The following is a 12,722-nucleotide window of genomic DNA, read 5'->3' on the forward strand; positions in this document are numbered from 1 at the left end:
TACTAAAGTCGAGTCGAGGATCCATCGCAAGTCGACTTTTTGTCGGCACTAAAAAGGAGTATGAATCGGCCCTTACAAACCCATCCATTTTGGACCCCTGGTGGTCCCGGGCAGGAACCCACATTGAGAACCAGGGCATTTGAACGCAGAACTGGGAGATACATATGAGCCAGAAACTGGGACTTTGTAGGCCAGTTGAGAGGACTTCTATACAACTCACCTTGCCGCCAAAGGCCCACACTCTAACCCATTATATTCATCATCAACTACAACGACATGATGTAACAATATACTTACTCATGCATCATTAAACTCAGTATCCCCACTTTACATCTTTCCATGTTTTTATGCCATAGCCTATATTATTCATAGTCGTATGACCGACCTACAAGCAACGAGTCCTGATGTGACACGAGGGAGGTTTGTAGATCGGCTATTGGCGCTATATTGGAGAGATTAGAACGTTTTTGCCAATGTTGCATGCCCAAATGCGTAACTCAAACAAAGTTACAATAGCTTCACATGTATAGGCCTACTGTTAGGTCAGAAGCGTTCATCAGAAAACAGTATATTGTATCAAAGGAAAAGACACTTTGTTCCCATGAGGCAAGGAGGTGAAATGATTGTTTGTGTGGATACAGGTGTGTCTAAAAGTGTGTATATTTGGAGCTTACTTTTGTCTAAAGTACCGTATAATCCTCAAATGCCTAAATGTAAGCATCCAATAGAGCCTGCACAGTAAAAAAAAAATCGCAGTCTACAAATAGAACAACATTTTGAATGAATTCATTGTATCGCATTGCATGCATAGCACCCATGCTGCTCTGTGCCAACTCTCTTCAGGAACTATTTAAAAGAAAAAAAATCAACCAATCAATCAATAAAAATACATGCCTGTTTTGGACTCGAGTATAGTAGTTTCACCAGAAAATCCACCAGTGCTGTGTCGTCTCTTCTGAATCTGCAGAGTGCACTGCAGTAGCAGGCTATTGTGTGCAGTAGTATTGTAGGCAGTATGTTGCTGTCTGTGCACAGTCAAAGTGTGCACTGTGCAGTCAGTGTGCTGCCTGATCCTCCCCCAGGCCCTGCCCAAAATGGAATTCAATGAGTTGAGGTCAACCTCACAATATCGTCAAACTTCATATCTCCAGAACTGTTAGCCTACTTTTTTTTAAACACAGACTTAACTACTTTAACTTTATGACAGGGGGAAAAGTTCCATTATGAAGATACAAGGTTTCTGCCCGACAGACAATATGCAATTAAGTTGTTGCTGTCGGGTTGATTTTTTTTTTATATTGCTATAAAAATAAAATAAAAATTAACAATAGCCGATCTACAAGTTCACACCTCCTTGCATCACGACTCACGAGGTGTTGTGTGCTTAGATCTGCTATTTTCTCTACTTTTGTGCAACACACTTGTATGATGATCGTCACCCAGCCTGTCCAGGGCATTACTTTACAAGTTACATCAAAACATAAACAGTTTAAATATGGCATACAAGGTCAACTGCCCAACTGCTCTGCAACTGAGTGGCCAAATCAGCCAGAGGCTTGGAGGCTGTAAATCTGTGAAGCAAATTAATATAGCTTAAATAAATTACCAACGTGATTTAATAGTTATTTTATAGTCTAAATAAACTATTCAAGTGTCTAACTTATCCCTATGAAGTACATGTAGTAGGCCCTTTTAATTGAATTTAATTAAATTGTGTGTGTGTGTGTGTGTGTGTGTGTGTGTGTGTGTGTGTGTGTGTGTGTGTGTGTGTGTGTGTGTGTACGTGTGTGTGTGTGTACGTGTACGTGTGTGTGTGTGTGTGTGTGTGTGTGTGTGTGTGTGTGTGTGTCTGTGTGTGTGTGTGTGTGTGTGTGCGCGTGTGTGTGCGCGTGTGTGTGGGGGGGGGAAACGGGCCCCCTTGAGGATTGATCAAACTCTTCGGCTCTGCTGCAGTTACAAAATTACTAATCTGTGAGTCTGTGACTGGGTTTCCAAAGATGCAACGACGTCGAGTCTGTGGGGGCTATGGGGCTGTAGCCCCCATGAAGAATTAAATAGCCCCTTTTAGCCCCGATGAAGATTTTCGTGGACATTTTATATTAACATTAGAGTTTCTGGGAATTATTGACCCTCTGTGACTCTGTCGCAAAATTCCGTGTTAAAAGTTCTGTGTTAAAAGTACTCAAATGCTAATCAGGTTTCTTTTGTTTTCACCTATAGCCAGGTATTATATGCCTACAGTACAGTGCCCATAGGCGGCGGGTGTGTAAGGCTAGGGAAGGCTTAGCCTTCCCTAGCCGACCTGTCTGTCTGTGACGCTGTTACCCAAATATGGAGTGTGTTGCATCACACAAACAAATCACTCAGCTCCATATATGGGCACAAAAGGGGCCAGGTCAAAAAATTAACTTTATAAAAAATCTTTAGACCCAAATAAATACGAGCTGCGTGCGCTTCCCGCGTTTGCGCGTCTTACTTGTATAGAAGGCTATTGTGTGTGTAGTGTGTGTGTGTGTGTGTGTTGTTGCTGCTCCCTGGTGATCGGGTAGGTAGGCTATACAGCAAATTGCCTAATCAGCATATGATTGGCTACTATTGGTATGTCTGTAAACCTCGTCCGCTTCCAGTCACTTTGTAGCAAACAGTAACGCGCACTGGTTTGTTTTGGGAAACAGCAAAACGCTAAATGTATTTTCCAAGGCAAAGATAAAGTAATTCAGAAGAAGAAGCTGTGACTCGGCTGTCAGAACTCAGCACCACCACCAGTGCCCGCACGGTTCACACCACTGCAGCAACACTGACACGTTCAGCGTAGTGACTGCTGTCTCTGTGCCGTCTGTGAAGAGCCATGAGCCGCGACTCCCGGGAGGGGCAGCAACACCGCCGGGTAATCTACACCGACTATAGTGAGACTATACACACCGACTCCAGAAAAGACCCATATCGTCCAAAATAGGCTAATCAGTCGTTGTCTGTGTATAGGCTAATTCATTGGTAAAAGTATGCTAAATAACTCATTTTTAGACCATTTGGGAAATAAATAAATCCGCGGCGGCGCGATCTAAGGGTAATGGACACATAACGGACACCCGGGTATAAATGCAATAATTTATTAAGAAAATAATGAATATTTACAGATATATGGCATCATGCATAAATTACAATCAACATGAAACATATTACTTTTATTACAATTTTTTTGGACTATGGCGTCTTCTCTCGTGTATCATCAGATGTCCGGCTCCATGCTCGCCTCTCCTTGGAGGCTAGTTGGGTCAAAACAAAGTATACCACATTGTGACAGCTGTAGTGAGTCTACAGTCCACCTGTCTGCTGGCAATATAGCCTGGTTGTGATATGTAGATGTGATTGATATTTTTTGTTTGTTTTTTTAAGTCATTCTATAACAACAACACAAAGTAATTGAATTTATTTTATGTATTAATTGTATTTTATATATTACTATGTTATTACTAATGTTATGTCACCCATTCTTGAGATAAGGGACAAAACTTTTTTCAAACTGGATTTTTTTTTTTTTTAAGATACATTCAAATCAAATAGATGTATTTGTAGACACAGGTCTCAAATACCAATCTTGAGAAGGAACAGGTTTTTCGCATAACATTTCTTTCTAAAATGGGACATTTATGCACTTAATACCTGATTCATGTCAACTCCGTCAGACACACTAAAATCCCTTTTAATTGAATTTTATCATTTCAACAATAATATAAAGTCCTCAGTTATCTTATAATGGCTTTCAGTAATCAAGTTAAGTAATACAAATCTTTTAATATTATTTTGTTCCAATATCACACTATTATGAAATATCCAATTTCTCAAAACCGTCATTTCAACCTTTATTTTCAATATTATAACATGAAAACCATGTAAAAAAAAAAAAAAATCATCATTACGTATCATTTCAGTTGGTGTTTCAATACATAAGCACAAAAGATTTGACAGCAAATTTTCTATTTCTTTGGAAATTAACAAAAACATCACGGGACGAACGTCTGACGGAGTTGACGAACATCTGACGGAGTTGACAAGTTTAACTGATTTAGGTTCTAGACCACCTAGGATCTTGATTCTGGTGACTAATCCCACATTTTCAAGGATGAGGAATACAGTGGTACTATTTAGATTTGCCCTGTGAACATGGCAGCCATTTTTCAAAATGGCCGCCAACTTTCTGTTATTTCCCAATAACTCAAGTTCTACACCACCTAGGATCTTGATTCTGGTGACTAATCATACATTTTCAAGGATGTGGGATACATTGGTACTATTTAGATTTGTCCTGTGACCATGGTAGACATTTTTCAAAATGGCCGCCAACTTTCTGTTATTTCCCAATAACTCAAGTTCTACACCACCTAGGATCTTGATTCTGGTGACTAATCATACATTTTCAAGGGTGAGGAATACAGTTGTACTATTTAGATTTATCCTGTGACCATGGATGGTAGACATTTTCAAAAATGGTGGACCTGCTATTATTTTACCAATTTACTCAGGGAATATTATCAGAATAATATAAAATCTGTGAATACATTTCTTACCAAGAATTTTCTTCACCAATGTTTGTAAAGGTGTCTACTAACATATCCCACGTTGGTTTCTATTTGACCACCCTAGGGGCATGTTTGACAGCTGCTGAAAGTTGGGTACCATCAACAACCAATATAAGGCTAAATGTTCTAAATTTCATTATGCTTTAAGTAGCATGTGGCATATCAAACTAGGGGCTTTTCATGATTCTGGATCCATTCCAAGCATTAGTTTTGCACAAAAAACACTACATTGGCTAAAAACGGCCATAGCCATCATCACAGATGTGATGAGGTCAGCACATGTCGGCACATTTGGACAAGTGGCTATGGCCAAACTAGGGGGTCTATGGCCAAACTAGGGGTCAAACTCCTTGGGCTAAATTTGGTGAGGTGAACAGTGAGCAGTGAACAGTGAGCGAAAGACTGAAGACAGAAGATTTGGCTTCAGGACCATCAGGCAGGATGTGCAGACACTGAAGGCATCAGTGTCTTTCTCTGTGTCCCCAGCATGTCAACCAAAGCAATGTTACCAAATCAAAGGAGCCTTCACCTCATGTCACCTGGGGCTGGGTGAGCAATCGTATCCTGTATCTAAACTCACAACTAAATACAGACACTTGGCCAGACTGCCGTTTGAAAGGGTCAAACCCCTCATCCTGATTGGGGAAGACCACCCCACCTAATCACACCAACCGAACAAGTGAGGTTGGGGCCTCCAGGTGGGCCAGCAGCCATCTGCACAAGACTGGGCTGGACCCTGCAGGAAAGCAATCTCCAGCCAAGACAATGTAAGTTATACAACTATAACAGAGCCCCAGAACACAGAGCTCAGGAGAAGGATGGAGAAACACTGGCAGGAGGCCACCAAGATACAATGCCCCAGAGACCCAGAGTGTGCCACCACTGGCAGTAAGGAGATCAACTGCTGCAGCAAAGATGTCATGAAAGGCAAGTCTCGACCAAAAAAAACCCTGAACCTAATCGGGGTGTCAAGAGACCAAAGTTTCTCCCCCACAGTTCCCTGCAGTGGCCAGTGAAGTCAAACTGTGCATCTGTACCTGAAAGGGGCAAGTCAAAGGCCAGAAAGCCCACCTCCTTTTAATGTCCTGTCAGTAGAAACTCAACCTGCACCTGAAATAAGCCCTTACCTCTCCCAGAGAAAGTTCATCCTTGAAAATGTAATGATTAGTCGCCAGAATCAAGATCCTTGGTGGTCTAAAACTTGAGTTATTGGTAAAATAACAGCAGGTTGGTGGTCATTTTGAAAAACAATGGATGCCATGGTCACAGGACAAATCTAAATAGTACCACTGTATTTCTCATCTTTTAAAATGTATGATTAGTCGCCAAAATCAAGATCCTAGGTGGTCTAAAACTTGAGTTATTGTAAAATAACAGCAGGTGGCGGCCATTTTGAAAAAAAAATGGCTGCTATGGTCACAGGACAAATCTAAATATTACCAATGTACCCCACATCCTTGAAAATGTATGATTAGTCACCAGAATCAAGATCCTAGGTGGTGTAGAACTTGAGTTATTGTAAAATAACAGCAGGTGGCGGCCATTTTGAAAAATGGCTGCCATGGTCACAGGGAAAGTCTAAATTGTACCACTGTATCCCTCATCCTTGAAAATGAGGTCTTAGTCACCAGAATCAAGATCCTAGGTGGTGTAGAACTTGAGTTATTGTAAAATAACATCAGGTGGCGGCTCTTTTATAATATGGCTGCCATGGTCACCACGAGACAAATCTGTGATGGCCCCATAGCCAAAAATGTTCCTTAAGGCATGCTCTAACTGTGTGCCAAATTAGAATACTGCCCATTATTCAAAAACAATAATTTTATTGTTTTAGGAACACTTTTGTCAACTCCGTCAGATACACGTCAACTCCGTCAGACACAAAATCTGACGGAGTTGACGTCTGACGGAGTTGACAAAATGGCATTTGTTTTCATCTTAACCCTCTTTAGTACAATGTAGCCATTTTGTTTTTGCTTAATTTTGTTAGCTAAACCTAACCCCTAAACTAAAATAATAAACATTATTTTGGAATTCTTAACAAAGATCATAATAATGTCCTGACGGAGTTGACATGTAAAAGCTGTGACCACATTGTTATCAACATTGTTTGTTTAAAATATCAAACAATTGAATGCTTGTCAGACCAGGTACTCCACTGTTGCAACAAATATAAATGGGACTTGGAAAAGGAGTCTTCAGGCTAAATCTGTCGACAATATTTTCTGATTAATTTAAGACTTTTAAAAAAACCTGACGGAGTTGACGGAGACGTGGGACGAACATTTGATATGAGATATTTAATAGAAAATATAAATTAAAATTAACTGTGTATATTATTTGCTATGTTGTTGACAATCTACTTTAATTTAGTATGTATATTTATGTGATTGTGACAGTATTAGACACTTTTTTGGCAGTTTGAAATTGTGGCCACTTGCTGGGGACAGGCTAAATACAGGCCTTTTTGGGTACAGGGCCTGCTTTTAACTAATTCAGATGGAATATGAAAACAATTATAATGAAATTAAGGGCATAATAATACACAACTGTATTACACTTAACTTTGCAAGTGCTTTTATTTTTATGAATTAATTTATTTTTTACATAAAATAAGGCTCTTATGTGTGGGACATGTTTTTTCCACTTTTGTCCCTCATCTCAAGAATGAGTGATGTATAACTATATTACCAATTGTATTTATTTGATGTATTACTATGTTATTACTAATTTTACTTCATGCATTACAAATTGTATTTGTTTTATGTATTACTGTCATTACTAATTTTATTTATTATGCATTTATTTATTTTATGCATTACTGTTATTACTAATTTTATGCATTACTATATTGATAATTTAATTTATTTTATGTATTATTGTCTATATTACTAATTATATTTATTTTATCCATTACTAATTTTATTTTATGTATTACTAATTTAAATTTACTTTTATTTTACTATTTTAATTTACTTTTATTTTACTATAATCTATTTTTTTATCGTTCGTTTTATCCATTTATTTACATTATTATCTAGTTATTTATATTATTTTATTGTTTAGAGCCCTGATTGATCACATCTACATATCACCACTACCAGTCAGGATCTGAGTGACTCAGAACCCTGGTGACCTCCAGATGGAGCCACACAGGAGACCAGCAACGTCCTAAAGAAAAGAAAGAAATGCTCATTACTACTTTGTTCATAAAACAATATTGATTGAAATATTTATTAACAGTTTGCAGAATTACAGTACATGTCAAGCACAAACTCAATACAAAGACTGTTAACTGTAAGTGGATGACCCAATTAAGCATTACACTTGTTTACAAGAGGGTCCACCATGTTCAATTCATCAAAACATTTAGAGACGTACAAATAAGACACTTCTATATAGTCAAAGAACAGAACAGGAATTCATCATAAAGGAGGTAAAAAGGGAAAATAAACTTATACAGTGAGGGGGAAAAGGTAGTCAAGGGATTCACATGTCTTAATGACTGTTGGTAGGGCGTTCCACATTTTGGTGGCATAGGAGTGAAAATAATTTAGTCCCTTGTTTGTGCCAAATCTGGGTTGTACATGGTTCGTTGCACTCCCTCTGGTGTTGTGGGTGTGGACTTCGTTAACATAAAGGAAGTATCTAGACAGGTACATGGGTATCTTGGTGGTGTATCGAATCTTGTGGACCAGACCCATTGCAAGATGCTGTACTCTGTCGTCGACCCTAAGCCATTCCAGCCTGTCAAAGTGGGCAGGAGTGAGGTAGGTTCAGGGGGTGAGGCCAAGTAGGAGCCTGACCAGTTTGTTTTGAGAGGTCTGGAGCCTAGTTTTAAGGGCCTTTGAGGTGCTGTGGTACCAGGAGGTGCATGCATAGTCAAAGAAACCTTGTACGAGGGCTCCTGTTAAGGTCTTCAAGGTGTTTTTGTTGACCAGTGAGGAGATCCTGTAAAGGAATCTTGTTCTTTGGTTGACTTTTTTGATTACGTTGGTGGCCATTTTATCAACGGAAAGATTAGCCTCCAGGATGGAACCTAGGTAGGTAATTTCATCTTTACGTGTGATAACATTGTCACCAACTCTAACCAAGAAGCCATTTGCCTTGCTGAGATTACTATTAGATCCAAAGAGAATGGATTCAGTTTTTCCCAGGTGTAAAGATAGTTTGTTATCAGCGAGCCAGGTGCAGATTCTACCGAGTTCAGAGCTGAGGGCCTTTTCAACCTGCAGTTTGTTCCTGTCCGAGACTAGCAGTGCCGAGTCATCTGCGAACAGGAACAAGTTGCAGTCACAAGCTGATGTCGTGTCATGATCATAGTGTGTGTGCGCGTGTGTTGTATAGTTACCTTGCTGTGATGTAACTCCAAAGGTGATCAGAAATAGTTGCTCCATCGGCTAGAAACGTGCTCTTCACCGGCATGATGATCTTGTTCCTAAAAAAAGTCTATAGTCAACGCTAACTGATTACAGAACATGATATAAAAAAACACAACTAGAAGGATTTAGGCCTGTCACAATTACCTAATCGCCAAGTATTTGAGATACTTTTTTAGAGTCATAATCGTCTCCATGTTGAAAATGTTCATATATTGTCAAACATTTTAAAGAAATAATGCAAGCAACCGATCTACAAGCTCTAAATGTGTCACTTTGTAATTTACTTCTTTTTTTAGTGTATAAAGTTATTGAATTATGCCATGTGCATCTTTTTGTTTACAAAGCCTACAAAAGCCAAAGTTTTATTTAGAATGTTAGTATGACGCAATTAAATTGTTACTTGTAATTTATTTGAGCGACAATTAAATCGGCCATTATAAAACCTTAAATTCTGACAGGCCTAAACAGGTTCCAGTGGCGTCTACCGAACCTTCTAGCTCCGTCCGAGCCTCCCAGTGACCCAGAAGTCCTCAGCGGAAACACCCGGGGGAAAGCTTCGGATCTCGGGCATCGGCTGAGATCTCCATTCTAACAAAGAACGAAAGACACACACCCCAAATTAGCTTTGCTGTGTGTGTGCGTGTCCTGTCACAACATACACATGCACTTACAGTAACGTTTAAGAATAGGGATCGACCAATTATCGGCAACGGACGATTATTGGCTTTTTACGAAGCCTAAAAAAGCCCTAACCCTAAAGCGGTTCGTACCGTTGAGTTCCTCACTGAGAAGGCCCAGGTCCGAAGTCCTCCAGCGTCTACCCAGATCTCCGTCCTCCGTCCTCCCATCCATGGACAGACCTGCAGATCTCCATCTCTAGAGGCTCCAGCCTCCAGCTGTGTCTATGATCTCCATCCTGAGAGAGAAAGAAACCATTAGCTCTACAAGCTCACAACACGTTGCAGTGTGAGCTTGTAGATCTGCTATTTTTGAACGGAATAGGGATGCTGGGGTTGAAGTGGTTAACAAAAGACTTTGATTAGCTTGGAAAGCTGACATTCAACCAGAGTGCCACTAGGAGGCATCAACACATGTACAGTCCTCAACATCTTTTGTAATTTGTATTCAAGTTGTTACAAAGACCAAGAGGCACGCTCATGATATGAGATATTGACTCTCAAACTATTGTGCAGAGTCATTTAGATTTATCCTAAAATATTTAAAACATTTGGATTACTGTAAATGATGCCATTCTTCGTACCATAACAGTACAAAAGCAGTTATCCATCCTCAGAAACAAGCAAGAACTATTCCTACTCACAGCTCATCAGAGTCCTCTGAGGAAGCCCCCGGGGGCGGGCTTTGGAACAGATCTCTGTCCAGGGAACATCAGATCGTCTATCCATCCATTCTCTCCATTCTAACAAAGAAAAAAAAACACACACACCAAATTAGCCTTTCTGTGTTTGTGTGTGTGTGTGTGTGTACTCCCTGTCCAGCAGCCGCGTTCCAGCGACGTCTACCGCGATCTTCATCCTAGATCCAAGAAAGATTGATTAGAGTGACCAAGAGCCAGATATATATTCTATCCTGTCACAACATATATACATAAAACTTTTATTTATAGAGAACATTTAAACAGAAGCTAAACATATCACTTACAGTAATAAACGTTTCAGTTAGGGTTATTTTTGACAGGCCTAACAGGGTCTTACTTTGAGTCGTCTTCAGAGGAATGCAGATTCCTAGAGAGACCTGCAGTACATCTGGAAGAAAGACATGGCCGTTATAGTCCATGAATGGCTTCATAGAAAAGAGCTTCGCACATCACTCCCTTGTTGTTGCCGCCAATAGTCTGGATAGTCTATACTTCTTATTCTTGATGACAATTGTTTATGAATTTGATGCATTACTATGTGTTGTTGCTTACTGTAAGTCACTCTGGATGGGAGAACTGCCTAAATTGTTGAAATTCCTAGACGTGATCAATTAGGGTCATAGGGTGTGCTCTTCGGTGATAGCAGTGGAGTCATTTGTATATTTTTACAGTCCCACTCCTCCCCATCATATCTTGCGGTGAAGCTGGACAGAACACTGTCCTTTAAACAACACCTGACAGCATCAAGAGAAAGACCACCGCCTGTGCCGCACCGATACGGCGTCCAGCCGGTACCGAGGCTCTGGTGTTCCCCACCGCTGAGTACTGTGCCCCAGTCTGGAGCCGTAGCCCTCATGTTGGTTTTGGGGCTTTTTATGCCTTTACTGATAGTGAACAGTATAGACAGGAAAGGGGGAAGAGATGGGGAGTGACACGCGGCAAAGGCCGTCGGGAGTCGAACCCGCAGCACGCCGTCCGGCTGGCTTGGCAGCATAGGTGCCCAGACAGTTGAGCTAACCATCCGGGCCACACTTAAATATTTAATTGCAATTTATTTGAGCGACAATAATCGTCCAGTAAAAAGAAACCTCATAATAGTGAAAGGCCTAGAGCGGTTCTTACTGTGCGGTTCCTCACCGGGCAGGCCCAGGTCCGAAGTCCTCTGGCATCTACACAGATCTCCGTCCTAAGAAAGAAAGAAATAAGGACTAAATTAGCTTTTGTTGAGCTGCATATTCAGAACCACTTAAACCCTCTATAGATTTGATAAAACAGACCTTTAAAGAGAGCATTTGGTATATGCTCCGATTTCACTCTACACAAATTGATTTGCCAAACATAGCAGATCTACAAGCTCACAACACGTTGCAATGCGGTGTGAGCTTGTAGATCTGCTAATTTGGCTGAACGCTCCCCCCAGAATAGAGATGCTGGGGATGAAGTGGTTAAAAAAAAAGTGTCATTAAGACTTTGATTAGCTTGGAGAGCTGACAGACAGTCAACCAGTGCCACTAGGAGGAATCATACTGCCATGCTATACTTCGTACCATAACAGTACAACAGATATCCATCCCAACAAGAAATATTCCTACTCACAGCTCATCAGAAGTCCTCAGAGGAAACCCCCGGGAGGGAAGCTTTGGAACGGATCTGTCCTTCCATGACGTCTACCACGACCCATCCACCCTAAGAAAGAAAGAACGAAAGATTAATTTAAGTGACCAAGAGCCAGATATACGTACATTGTGTCCTTTCACATCATACACAAAATGTATAGAGAACATTTAAAACAGAAGCCGACCATACCACTCGCAGTAATAGAAAAGTCTAAGTGGTTTCTTACTTTGAGCCGCCTTCAGAGCCCCCCATGCAGATTCATCCATGGACAGCGAGAACTGCAGATGTCCACCTGTAGGGGCTCCGGTTGAGCCTCGCAGCATCTGGAATGAAGACATGGCTGTTATAGTCTATGAATGGCTTTGCACATCACTCACTTGTTGCTGCTGCCAATAGGAATTTGTGATGTCTGTGTGGCGACAATTGCTGTGTGTCTGTTTTATTATATAGCACTTTTCAAGGTACCCAAAGTTGCTTCACAAAACAGTAAAAACAAATTTATTTGAAAATAAACTAGATTAAAAAAGGTTCAAAACTAGAATTTTTTGGCATGTTTGTGAAGCTTTTCGGTTCCACACCAGTAACTGCTGTTCAACACGGTCTACATCCATGACCTCCCTGCAACAACATCAATGAAGTATGGCTATGCAGACGACCCGAGTACTGTGTCCAAGTCTGGAGCCGTAGCTCTCATGTCAAGAAGCTGGATGCTGCCCTCAACACCGGATGGGCCACCCCAAACAAACTGCCTGCCTGTTCTCGCTG

General features: G+C 40.6%; 1 long non-coding RNA gene across 1 annotated transcript; it reads right to left on the minus strand.

Moving 5' to 3' along the window:
* Positions 1 to 6,861: 6,861 nt before the first annotated feature.
* On the minus strand, positions 6,862 to 12,318 carry LOC308324190. The gene is made up of 9 exons (XR_013964894.1): positions 12,184 to 12,318; positions 11,937 to 12,026; positions 11,463 to 11,526; positions 10,678 to 10,728; positions 10,284 to 10,498; positions 9,733 to 9,878; positions 9,453 to 9,550; positions 8,932 to 9,018; positions 6,862 to 7,751 (listed from the first exon to the last, which is right to left on the minus strand). It is a non-coding gene; the product is annotated as an uncharacterized lncRNA (long non-coding RNA).
* Between the last annotated feature and the right edge of the window lie 404 nt (positions 12,319 to 12,722).

The sequence above is a fragment of the Protomyctophum bolini genome, assembly GCF_963924005.1.
Source record: "Protomyctophum bolini genome assembly, chromosome: 11".
Lineage (NCBI taxonomy): Eukaryota > Metazoa > Chordata > Actinopteri > Myctophiformes > Myctophidae > Protomyctophum > Protomyctophum bolini.